A 10,732-nucleotide genomic window follows, 5' to 3' on the forward strand; every position below is an offset into this window, starting at 1 on the left:
ACCGACACGAGTTCTATGCTCTGACCTGCGCCTCTCCTCCCTCCCTCCCACTCGAGGTCTCACACCCCGCTACCGGCCTCTCACTTGCCAATTGCTGGCAGCCACTGTTCAGATCTCTTCTCGAGGCGAAGTGCTGCCCAACACTTTGCTCAGAAGAAGTGAGTCGTCAGCGAATTTAAGGCTCGTTTACCACCGCCTGACTGCCTTTCTCTCATCAAGCAGTTGCTGGTCTAACCCACTGTCCACACACACACCTAGCGCTACCAGCTATCCGAGCGCCAGTGTCAACAGCGTAAGCGTCACAGTAGCGACAGCAATCACCACCAACGCGCAACACCTGTTCGGGTGTCACTTCGTCAGAAACAAGACTTATGGACCCACTAAGGGTGCCTACGCGCGATGTCATCGCCACGTACGCGGTAGGTGCTCCCGAGGAACTCTGTACGCCGTCAAAGCCGCGTTATCGTCTAAATCGTGTACATCAAATGAACACAGTCGCCTTGGCGATTATGGGTTGATCGCGAATCAGCTCATTTGCATCGGAATCAGCGACAACAGCACTAGCGGTCTACGGTGCATGTCGTGCTACACGTGACCCCGCCCAACCCGAGTCACAAGAAGGTGTACTCCCTTCCACAGTGCCAGACCACTTGATCCTGGGAGCCACCGACCATTAGGACATCGATTTGGGCGACTGATCCGCAAAATTCCTGACAGTCTGGTGTGTCGCTGGGTACCGCCAGTTCGGTTTCACCAATCCCTACGTTAGCGACCACCGTTTAGTAGCTCACCGTGTGCCACACTGTCCTCGTCACCGCGAAACGTCGACATTAGCAGTACAGCAAAGCAGCCATCGAAGCGAAGGTGCTCGAGCTCGACACCAACAAGATACTGTATCAAGCTGCTCGAATGCAACTTGCACCTCGCTAGCCAATATATACCTCCGGCTACATGCTCCCCTGCGGGCGCACAGTGCGTGCACCCCAGCTCCACCAACAACATTCACGTTTCGGAGCACAGACAGTGTGCAAGTATTGCTGCGGTCATGGTTGCAGCATAGACAGACGCAAGAAACGCTTGACACTTCAGTCTCGCTCTGATACTCAGTGAAGAAGAATCGCTCCCATTCATTGATCATTGTTCCAGCCTTCATCCCTGCCGAACAGTATACGGAGTGTTGCCTGCTGTGGATACAAAGAGAAGATTTTACCCCCTGTATAATCAATGTGTCGCTGCTTATGAGGACTGACAAGCTCGAAGGAAACATAGATAGCTAAAACCTCAGCTGGAACCAACATAACACGGAGGTCGACAAAAAGGTTCTTAGGTTAAGCAGCTTTATCTATGTAGACTGGATACACTTGTGCTCAGCACACGCGTTGTGCTGTCTAAATCACCGATTTCAGGGTTTAACATCGCGAAGACTGAAGCTTTTAGCGAGACCTCGTGGATTAACTCTACGTAAACGTTTTGGCATTTCCTCATAGTAGTGTTTTCTGGTGCATGGCGGCGTCTGGGAGCTTAGGAATGTCACTTTTTGTGCCGACATCATGCGACGTTTTCTTTAGATCCCGATGGCAGATAGGATGACAGACTCGCACAAATCGACGTCTCTAAATATCGAAAAATGAGATCCCCACGATGAGCGTAGCTTGCCCGAGTGATGGTCGAAGCTCGCGCGTAGCGAGTGCAGGGGCGTCGAAATGGCGGGTTCTCCGAGTGCCACTGGATGGATTTCTAACGGATCCGCAAAATATCATGTCCAGCCGTGGAGGTGGCCCTTCCTGTGACTTACGATGTTGTAGCTGTCAACAACTTCTTCATATGATAATGTCGCTGCTCGTAAAGGAGCTGACGCATACGGAGAAATTGCTGTTAAACGGGGAAACCTGCGGCGGCTATTGAGCTAATAATCGACGCATTCAACTTGAAGATGCTAAACGTATGGTACATTTCTGCTTGTTGGCGGCTTGATCTCTAATACGTGTTCAATTCCTACGACGGTCGTGGTTTGGGTCGGCGCTAAGGATGCTTCAGGCGAGTACAAAGCTTGTTCAAGCTTCACAACCAAGTCAAATGAATACGGTCAAGCCGTTAAGAGATCATCTGATTGCTCTGTATGTGCAATGCGCAGCGAAACGGTATGTGCGTGTGATAGAAGCAATAGGCAAAGTTGGTGCGGCTGGACAGAATCAAATTGACTGATATCCCAAGGCCGTTACAATCGAAGCGTCCTCGGAGTCGTCATATGCGTCGACGACTCCCAAGCATCGGCTGGATTCTTCGGTACCCTGGCAGCCCTTGCGGGCCGCCCGGGGCCTGACAGAGGTGAGAACATGACTCACCAATGCTCTGTCGGACTTTGCAGGGCGCCTGGCACCGATTGCCTTGCCTAGCCAGTTGATCCAGGGCTCGTGCTTCTTGAGCCAGGGCATGCCCAGGGTCATATCCTAGGGATCCAAGTCGAGAACAGGAAACTGTTCTAGGCTGTCATGGGCCTCAAACTGGACGGCCAGATCCACTTGGACGTTGGGAACAGTGACGACCTCTCCGTCGGCCAGTCGCACTGACACCGTCCCGCTACCCTTTCTTTCTCTCAAGGCATCGGACAACTTGTTGCTGCTACGAGCAACCATCTGGCGGCGTGCGAAAATTTTCGACGCCCCAGAATTGATCAAGATTCTAAAGGGATGATCGTATCCGCGTACACATCCGTGTACTACGAGCTACCAGCCACTGCTCTTCTCCGATTCGAGAGCGCGAAGACTCTCAGAGGCTAAGTCCCCGTGGTACGCGCTGCCCGCGCACCCCTCACGAAGACTTAGCTCTTTCCCAGTAGGGCGACCCGCCCCTATCGGTCTCCGGCGTCCCCTGTCCCCGGGGTCCTGGTTTCTGCCAGCGACCATTGAGGACGGGCTTGGGGGTAGTCCGCCTGTGATGTCTCTACGCGGGGCAGTCACGCTTGAAGTGCCCCAGCTTCCCGCAGCCGAAGCAGCGAATGTCGCGCTGCTCGGCGGACCCGAGCTCCAAGGGAGCTGGTCCAGTGAGGTATGCTCGACCGGGATTCAACACAGAAATTCCCTGGCCATGCTGAGGCTGGCGTGCGCGCCTTGCGATGACCCCATTCTACTGAAGAGCCATTTGAATCGCCTCTTCAAGGGTGCTTGACTGCATCGGAAACAGCTGAGTGCGCGCTGGGCCCACTCCAATGCCGCCCATGAGCACAGTCATCTTGACGTGTTCGTTGAGTGGTTTTCCCACTAGAAACACCGTGAGCTTCCGTATCTCTTGGCCGTACTCGCGCAGCTCGCGTTTTCCATGCAGGAAGCGCAAGCGCTGCCGGTACTCGTAGTTCGCCGGGAGGAACGCAGCTCGGAGCTGCTCACATAGCGGATCCCAGGATGTGAAACATCCAGGCGATATCACCTCCCGCATCTACACCCAACGCTTAGCTCAAAGGTTGGAGAGTGCAAAAGCAGCACGAAGTTGCTCGGTCGAGATCAGAGCTGCGTCCAACGCGAGCTCTACCTCTCGAACCCAGAAGTGAAGGCTCTCACACTTCAGTCTCGCTCTGATACTCAGTGAAGAAGAATCGCTCCCATTCATTGATCATTGTTCCAGCCTTCATCCCTGCCGAACAGTATACGGAGTGTTGCCTGCTGTGGATACAAAGAGAAGATTTTACACCCTGTATAATCAATGTGTCGCTGCTTATGAGGACTGACAAGCTCGAAGGAAACATAGATAGCTAAAACCTCAGCTGGAACCAACATAACACGGAGGTCGACAAAAAGGTTCTTAGGTTAAGCAGCTTTATCTATGTAGACTGGATATACTTGTGCTCAGCACACGCGTTGTGCTGTCTAAATCACCGATTTCAGGGTTTAACATCGCGAAGACTGAAGCTTTTAGCGAGACCTCGTGGATTAACTCTACGTAAACGTTTTGGCATTTCCTCATAGTAGTGTTTTCTGGTGCATGGCGGCGTCTGGGAGCTTAGGAATGTCACTTTTTGTGCCGACATCATGCGACGTTTTCTTTAGATCCCGATGGCAGATAGGATGACAGACTCGCACAAATCGACGTCTCTAAATATCGAAAAATGAGATCCCCACGATGAGCGTAGCTTGCCCGAGTGATGGTCGAAGCTCGCGCGTAGCGAGTGCAGGGGCGTCGAAATGGCGGGTTCTCCGAGTGCCACTGGATGGATTTCTAACGGATCCGCAAAATATCATGTCCAGCCGTGGAGGTGGCCCTTCCTGTGACTTACGATGTTGTAGCTGTCAACAACTTCTTCATATGATAATGTCGCTGCTCGTAAAGGAGCTGACGCATACGGAGAAATTGCTGTTAAACGGGGAAACCTGCGGCGGCTATTGAGCTAATAATCGACGCATTCAACTTGAAGATGCTAAACGTATGGTACATTTCTGCTTGTTGGCGGCTTGATCTCTAATACGTGTTCAATTCCTACGACGGTCGTGGTTTGGGTCGGCGCTAAGGATGCTTCAGGCGAGTACAAAGCTTGTTCAAGCTTCACAACCAAGTCAAATGAATACGGCCAAGCCGTTAAGAGATCATCTGATTGCTCTGTATGTGCAATGCGCAGCGAAACGGTATGTGCGTGTGATAGAAGCAATAGGCAAAGTTGGTGCGGCTGGACAGAATCAAATTGACTGATATCCCAAGGCCGTTACAATCGAAGCGTCCTCGGAGTCGTCATATGCGTCGACGACTCCCAAGCATCGGCTGGATTCTTCGGTACCCTGGCAGCCCTTGCGGGCCGCCCGGGGCCTGACAGAGGTGAGAACATGACTCACCAATGCTCTGTCGGACTTTGCAGGGCGCCTGGCACCGATTGCCTTGCCTAGCCAGTTGATCCAGGGCTCGTGCTTCTTGAGCCAGGGCATGCCCAGGGTCATATCCTAGGGATCCAAGTCGAGAACAGGAAACTGTTCTAGGCTGTCATGGGCCTCAAACTGGACGGCCAGATCCACTTGGACGTTGGGAACAGTGACGACCTCTCCGTCGGCCAGTCGCACTGACACCGTCCCGTTACCCTTTCTTTCTCTCAAGGCATCGGACAACTTGTTGCTGCTACGAGCAACCATCTGGCGGCGTGCGAAAATTTTCGACGCCCCAGAATTGATCAAGATTCTAAAGGGATGATCGTATCCGCGTACACATCCGTGTACTACGAGCTACCAGCCACTGCTCTTCTCCGATTCGAGAGCGCGAAGACTCTCAGAGGCTAAGTCCCCGTGGTACGCGCTGCCCGCGCACCCCTCACGAAGACTTAGTTCTTTCCCAGTAGGGCGACCCGCCCCTATCGGTCTCCGGCGTCCCCTGTCCCCGGGGTCCTGGTTTCTGCTAGCGACCATTGAGGACGGGCTTGGGGGTAGTCCGCCTGTGATGTCTCTACGCGGGGCAGTCACGCTTGAAGTGCCCCAGCTTCCCGCAGCCGAAGCAGCGAATGTCGCGCTGCTCGGCGGACCCGAGCTCCAAGGGAGCTGGTCCAGTGAGGTATGCTCGACCGGGATTCAACACAGAAATTCCCTGGCCATGCTGAGGCTGGCGTGCGCGCCTTGCGATGACCCCATTCTACTGAAGAGCCATTTGAATCGCCTCTTCAAGGGTGCTTGACTGCATCGGAAACAGCTGAGTGCGCGCTGGGCCCACTCCAATGCCGCCCATGAGCACAGTCATCTTGACGTGTTCGTTGAGTGGTTTTCCCACTAGAAACACCGTGAGCTTCCGTATCTCTTGGCCGTACTCGCGCAGCTCGCGTTTTCCATGCAGGAAGCGCAAGCGCTGCCGGTACTCGTAGTTCGCCGGGAGGAACGCAGCTCGGAGCTGCTCACATAGCGGATCCCAGGATGTGAAACATCCAGGCGATATCACCTCCCGCATCTACACCCAACGCTTAGCTCAAAGGTTGGAGAGTGCAAAAGCAGCACGAAGTTGCTCGGTCGAGATCAGAGCTGCGTCCAACGCGAGCTCTACCTCTCGAACCCAGAAGTGAAGGCTCTCACATTCGTTTCCTTCATACGGCTTAGCCTTCAGCCGTATTGGCTTCGTGTGGCGGGTTTGTTTCCGCCGCCGAAGTCTGCAGGTTTTCCCGCTCGTGTGCATTGAGCCCCCTGTTCGTAAGCGTCAAACGCATTGACGTGCTCGAGCTGCTCGGCCGGTGTTGACGCCACCAGGCTCTGCAGGGCCTCCATCCCGAAGATGCCAGTCATCTTACGAACCGACTCGAACGGTCAGATGGGAGAAGTTGTTCCTATCCATGGCAATGAACTTCAGAGAGGTTCAGGTAGTCTATCGGCGGTGGCGTGGATTGACTACGAGTGCTACCAAGTGTGACGGGTCACACAGCACCTTGCGCTAAGACGAAGTTGGCTTCTGAGAGCTTACAAACTCTCAGTGAACGGCAGTTCACAGGCCCCCTTTGCCTAAGGGACCGAAGTGACCAATTTAAGGTAAGTTGTAAATTGGATATTTTATAGGTAGACTAAGTTTGAGTTAAATGTGCAAGCTATAAGTCACTTAATGTCATCAGCCAATGGTGGCCTCGGACGACCGGCACCATGTACCAGATATCTCGAAGTATGACGTGTCATACTTCTGATGTGTGACGTGTCACACTTCATGTAACTAGGGGTACACTTGGGGCTTCCTACCCCGTTACACTTTGCCCCTTCACAACTATTCACCCAATTACCCAATTTTTATGAGTTTTTTTTTGTTGTTGGAAAGATCTCGGTTTATAATCTGGCTGAAATATATGCTCAAAATTTCACACAATACATAACCGAAAAATGCGAGTCATTCGCACCGCCCAAAAACCGAGGCTATGTTCAGGAATGATGCTTCGGTCAATACAAACTTCAGTATTACAATCAACAATGCCCCTTTTACTCAATTCTATGCCAAGGAAGTGATGTTGAAGATAATGAGTTTAACACGGCATGCAGCAATCCCAACGCTGCTCCTGTTGCTAAAAGCAACTTCTGCAAATTCGTTGCAATCCAAGCTGCATTCTGTCGCAAAACATGTCACTTTAGGCTTCTTCGTTTATTATAAAGCACAAGAAATGTTCTGTGCATACATGCTCAGCATCCATTTCCCGGCTTCCACCATATTATGGTGAAAGCCGGGATATTATTAATAAAAGACGAGTAAGTTAATCTGTCTGTGACCTCTGTTCCCATTGCGGGTCTCCCGACATTAATCTGATAATTACTTCTGTATTTATACGCAAAACAAAACAAAAATGGTGGTGCATTTCATCTCGCCAGCAAGCTGCTTGCTCGTCTTCAGAGCGAACACAGTCGAGTCGATAAAGCTGTCAACAGAGGGTTTGTAGCTGGAGCAAGTGTTTGTGGGCCACTGAAGACATGGACGTGAATTGGTTTTTATTCTGGAGCTGTGTATTGCCTTGTTCGTAGTGGACAACAACGGAGTAGCGCGACCGGCGTTTCCATCTCTCACTGCGAGCATCATCCGACACGCGCGGAAAGCCACAGCATTGCACAGGATCATCCTATACGCGTACAACTTCTCGTCTAGCAAAGACAGAGAGACGCTGGATAGCAGGGTTGCGCTGATCTTCTGCAGATCCCGCAAGCTTGTTGTTTCACCACTACGAGCCGCTATCGCTCATTCCATAAACTGCATCACTGGGAGGCGCAAGCTCGGCGCTATAGACCAGGAAGACAGGAAGAATCAACTGCGCAATCTTCTCTCACTTCGCCGTCGTCAGCGTTTGCTCGCACAGATCAGGGAACTGAGTCACGTAGACAACGCTTGTAGTAGAATTACTTAAATTGGGTGCGACGTTTATCCTGACTAGTAAGAGTCCGGTTCTTCGGCAACGAAGCACAACATGCACTCAGCAAACGCGCCAGCGTTTACCCATTTGTGGTGGTATAAACGACAGAACATGCCAAAACGCATGTATTTACTGCGTCAGCACACAGCAGACTTGACTTCTGTAAAGATTTGACCTTCTGAATGTCGCAATAAGACATACAAGTAATCGAGAATTAGGGGCCACAGCAGAAAAAGAAGCCTATTGAAAATAGTAAAAAAAGGTGCAGCAGAACGTTCTCAGAAAATTGTAACAAGCAATTAGGGAGCAGCAACTTGCTCACTGGCCTTACGCGCTGAGACGCTCTGTTGCAAATTGCAATTTGCAATCGCTGCTGCGTGTATGGTAGAATATGAAGTTTTTTTCGGACCTCACTTCAATTTGTATTGGCATCTTACAGCCAATGTTATAGTACTAACCAATAGCTTTCAAGATGATACTGTTATTCAACCAATCAAATTGAAGAGGGGTAGGCGAGTCATCTACGCTAGCCGATCGGACGTGTCACGTCCGATTGATACGCAAAATATGTGTATGCCTATCCAAACTCAAAGTCATTGACATATCACTTGCTTATTTTGCTTCTATCGGACCAGTGGCCCAGTGACATGGGCTTAGACGAACTACAGCCTGGTAATACCTTGCGGGCTAAGGCAACAGCCATCGGTGCGTTCGTCAAATTTCTCAAAAAAGAGGCAGTTGAACAGGAATACATAAGGAAAGGCATTGATAGTGACGAGAGCGGAAAAATGCTCGTGTGTGTGATGGATAAGTTTGGTATGTATCTTGCATTTAAGGAAGGTAAGAAAGGTACACCAATAGCTCGCAACACTGCCGTGCAGTACTATCGGCAAGCCAAGCTCTGGCTGCTCGATCAGTTCCCTAAGCACCGAGCTTCATTGGAAGCCCGGTTGCTGAAAACGGGGACGACACTAGACAGCTTCTGTCTGAAGCGAGATGGTGGTGGGCTCGTAGCGAAAGCACCACCTTGTACGAAAGATAATTTAAAGAATGATGTTGTATTTGTACACTTATGCTAGCTCAGAAAGTGACTATCAAGATGCAACTTTACTATGTCTTCTCTGGTATTTGTTCGACCGCGCGGCCGACCTAGCCATGGTCCGCAAACACAACATGTCAGTAGACGTCTTCGTCCTGCGCTTGGCTCGCGTCAAGACGTCTGAGGAGCAGGGGCTGTCGCTCTTTCCTGACACGGAATTGGCTACGTGCCCCCTGCTCTCCATTGCGCTCGCCTTGATTCTCCCAGCCGCCCCAGGCTAAGCCCTCGCCAGCAACATCCCAGAACAAGCAGGCTTCGCAAGCTCCACGCTTTCTCCCGACGTCCCGCTGATCGAGCCGCTCAACGCTCCGCAAGTCACGACTGGTCTTGCCGCTCCAGTAGCCCCACCGCGTGTTGCCACAGCCCCTACAGTGTACGCGCACGTTAATCGGGTGCTAGACCGTGTGGCGCCTGCTGCTGGTGTGGATGTCGCCTTGACATCGCACTCGTTTCGAAGAGGAGGCGCTCAGCATGCAAACGGCTGCGACGAGATGACTCCACGCTGGATCTTTGACAGAGGCCCCTGGAATCTAAGCACGACGAACAAAGGGTTGAATTACATTTTCAATACAAGCAAAGACGACCACAAGATAGCGAAAGTACTCAGCGTATACAAACCCAGAATCGCGGTGCCGCTGCAAGACTTGACTGGCTTTGGTACGCAGACGCGTGAAGCGATGGATCGGGTGCAGCGCGTTCTGCTCGCTGCCTGCTTTCAGCTCAAGACCGACAGCCTAAACATCAACAAGAAGGTGATAGATGTCCTCACCGAACGCGTCTTCCGTCACTTCCCGCTACTCAAAGACCAGAGCCCCACAAGTCCAGCTGTGAAGCGCATCGAAGCGGCTGCTGCTCATGCTGGATGATCACCAGTCGAGCTGCTTGCATGGTCCTCGCACCTGGCAACCCCAGCCACTATCTTTAAAGACGACAAGACATGTAATGCACCCACTCACAACGACGATGAACTGCCAAGAGAATCAAGCGAGAACCAGAAGACCATCGACCATCAAGCGGCTGTGATTAAGCACTTTATGGAGCACATCATGCGACAGGACGCTCGCATAGATGCACTCGAAGCTAAGCAAAAACAGCGAGCCTATACCAAGAAAACGAAGCTGTTCAGATGAAGGCACATATGAAGGTAGCACGCTAAGCAAGAAACAACGCCGGGGATCTCCAACTCACCTTCATGCTAGCTGGTTTGCGTGGTACGCTCAAGATCCACGCTGGTACGCACTGGTGCCAAAACAATAGCGGTCGAGAGCAAAGTTGCTGGTGGTCTTTATGAAGATTTCTCTTGAGGACGGCATCGTTCTTGGCCAAGAGGCTGACGACTATCGTGACTGTGTTCCTGAGGTGGGCAAGAAAGCAGAGAAAGCCGTACTTGCCTTCCTGGATGGCGAGAAGAAGATTAGCTCGCGTGGGTCGAGCGCCGTCCTTAAGCACTTGCAGGCTCTTCACAGCAAAGGAGACCTAAACGACAGAATCAAGCGCCGTCAAAAACTTCTCCAGTCTGCAGCCATTCGCGACCCCGCTCCTGGATACACCCAATACGTTTTAAAAGGTAAGGATTAGCAACAAGAACGCATTGCTAGCAAATTCATCATACACGTTTGCCATAGCGCATACAGCGTGACCACATCTTACTTAGCCCAGATACCTAAGCAGGTAGAGTACCACGCCTTCAGCCACTAGGCCGTGACGAGCCTCCACCCCACAATCAAAAATATGGCGACAGCTGGATTTGAACCAGCGTCTTTAAGGCATAGCCCTGTGCGCTTCCACTGAGCTACGTCATC

The 10,732-nt window shown here is 51.7% G+C and overlaps 1 pseudogene across 1 annotated transcript; it reads right to left on the reverse strand.

Annotated features, from left to right (window-relative positions):
- Window positions 1–10,662: 10,662 nt before the first annotated feature.
- On the reverse strand, window positions 10,663–10,732 carry PITG_26420 (annotated as a pseudogene). The gene has a single exon. The product of its transcript is annotated as a tRNA-OTHER (tRNA).

Source organism: Phytophthora infestans, genomic scaffold (genome assembly GCF_000142945.1).
Source record: "Phytophthora infestans T30-4 supercont1.8 genomic scaffold, whole genome shotgun sequence".
Classification (NCBI taxonomy): Eukaryota; Oomycota; class Peronosporomycetes; order Peronosporales; family Peronosporaceae; genus Phytophthora; species Phytophthora infestans.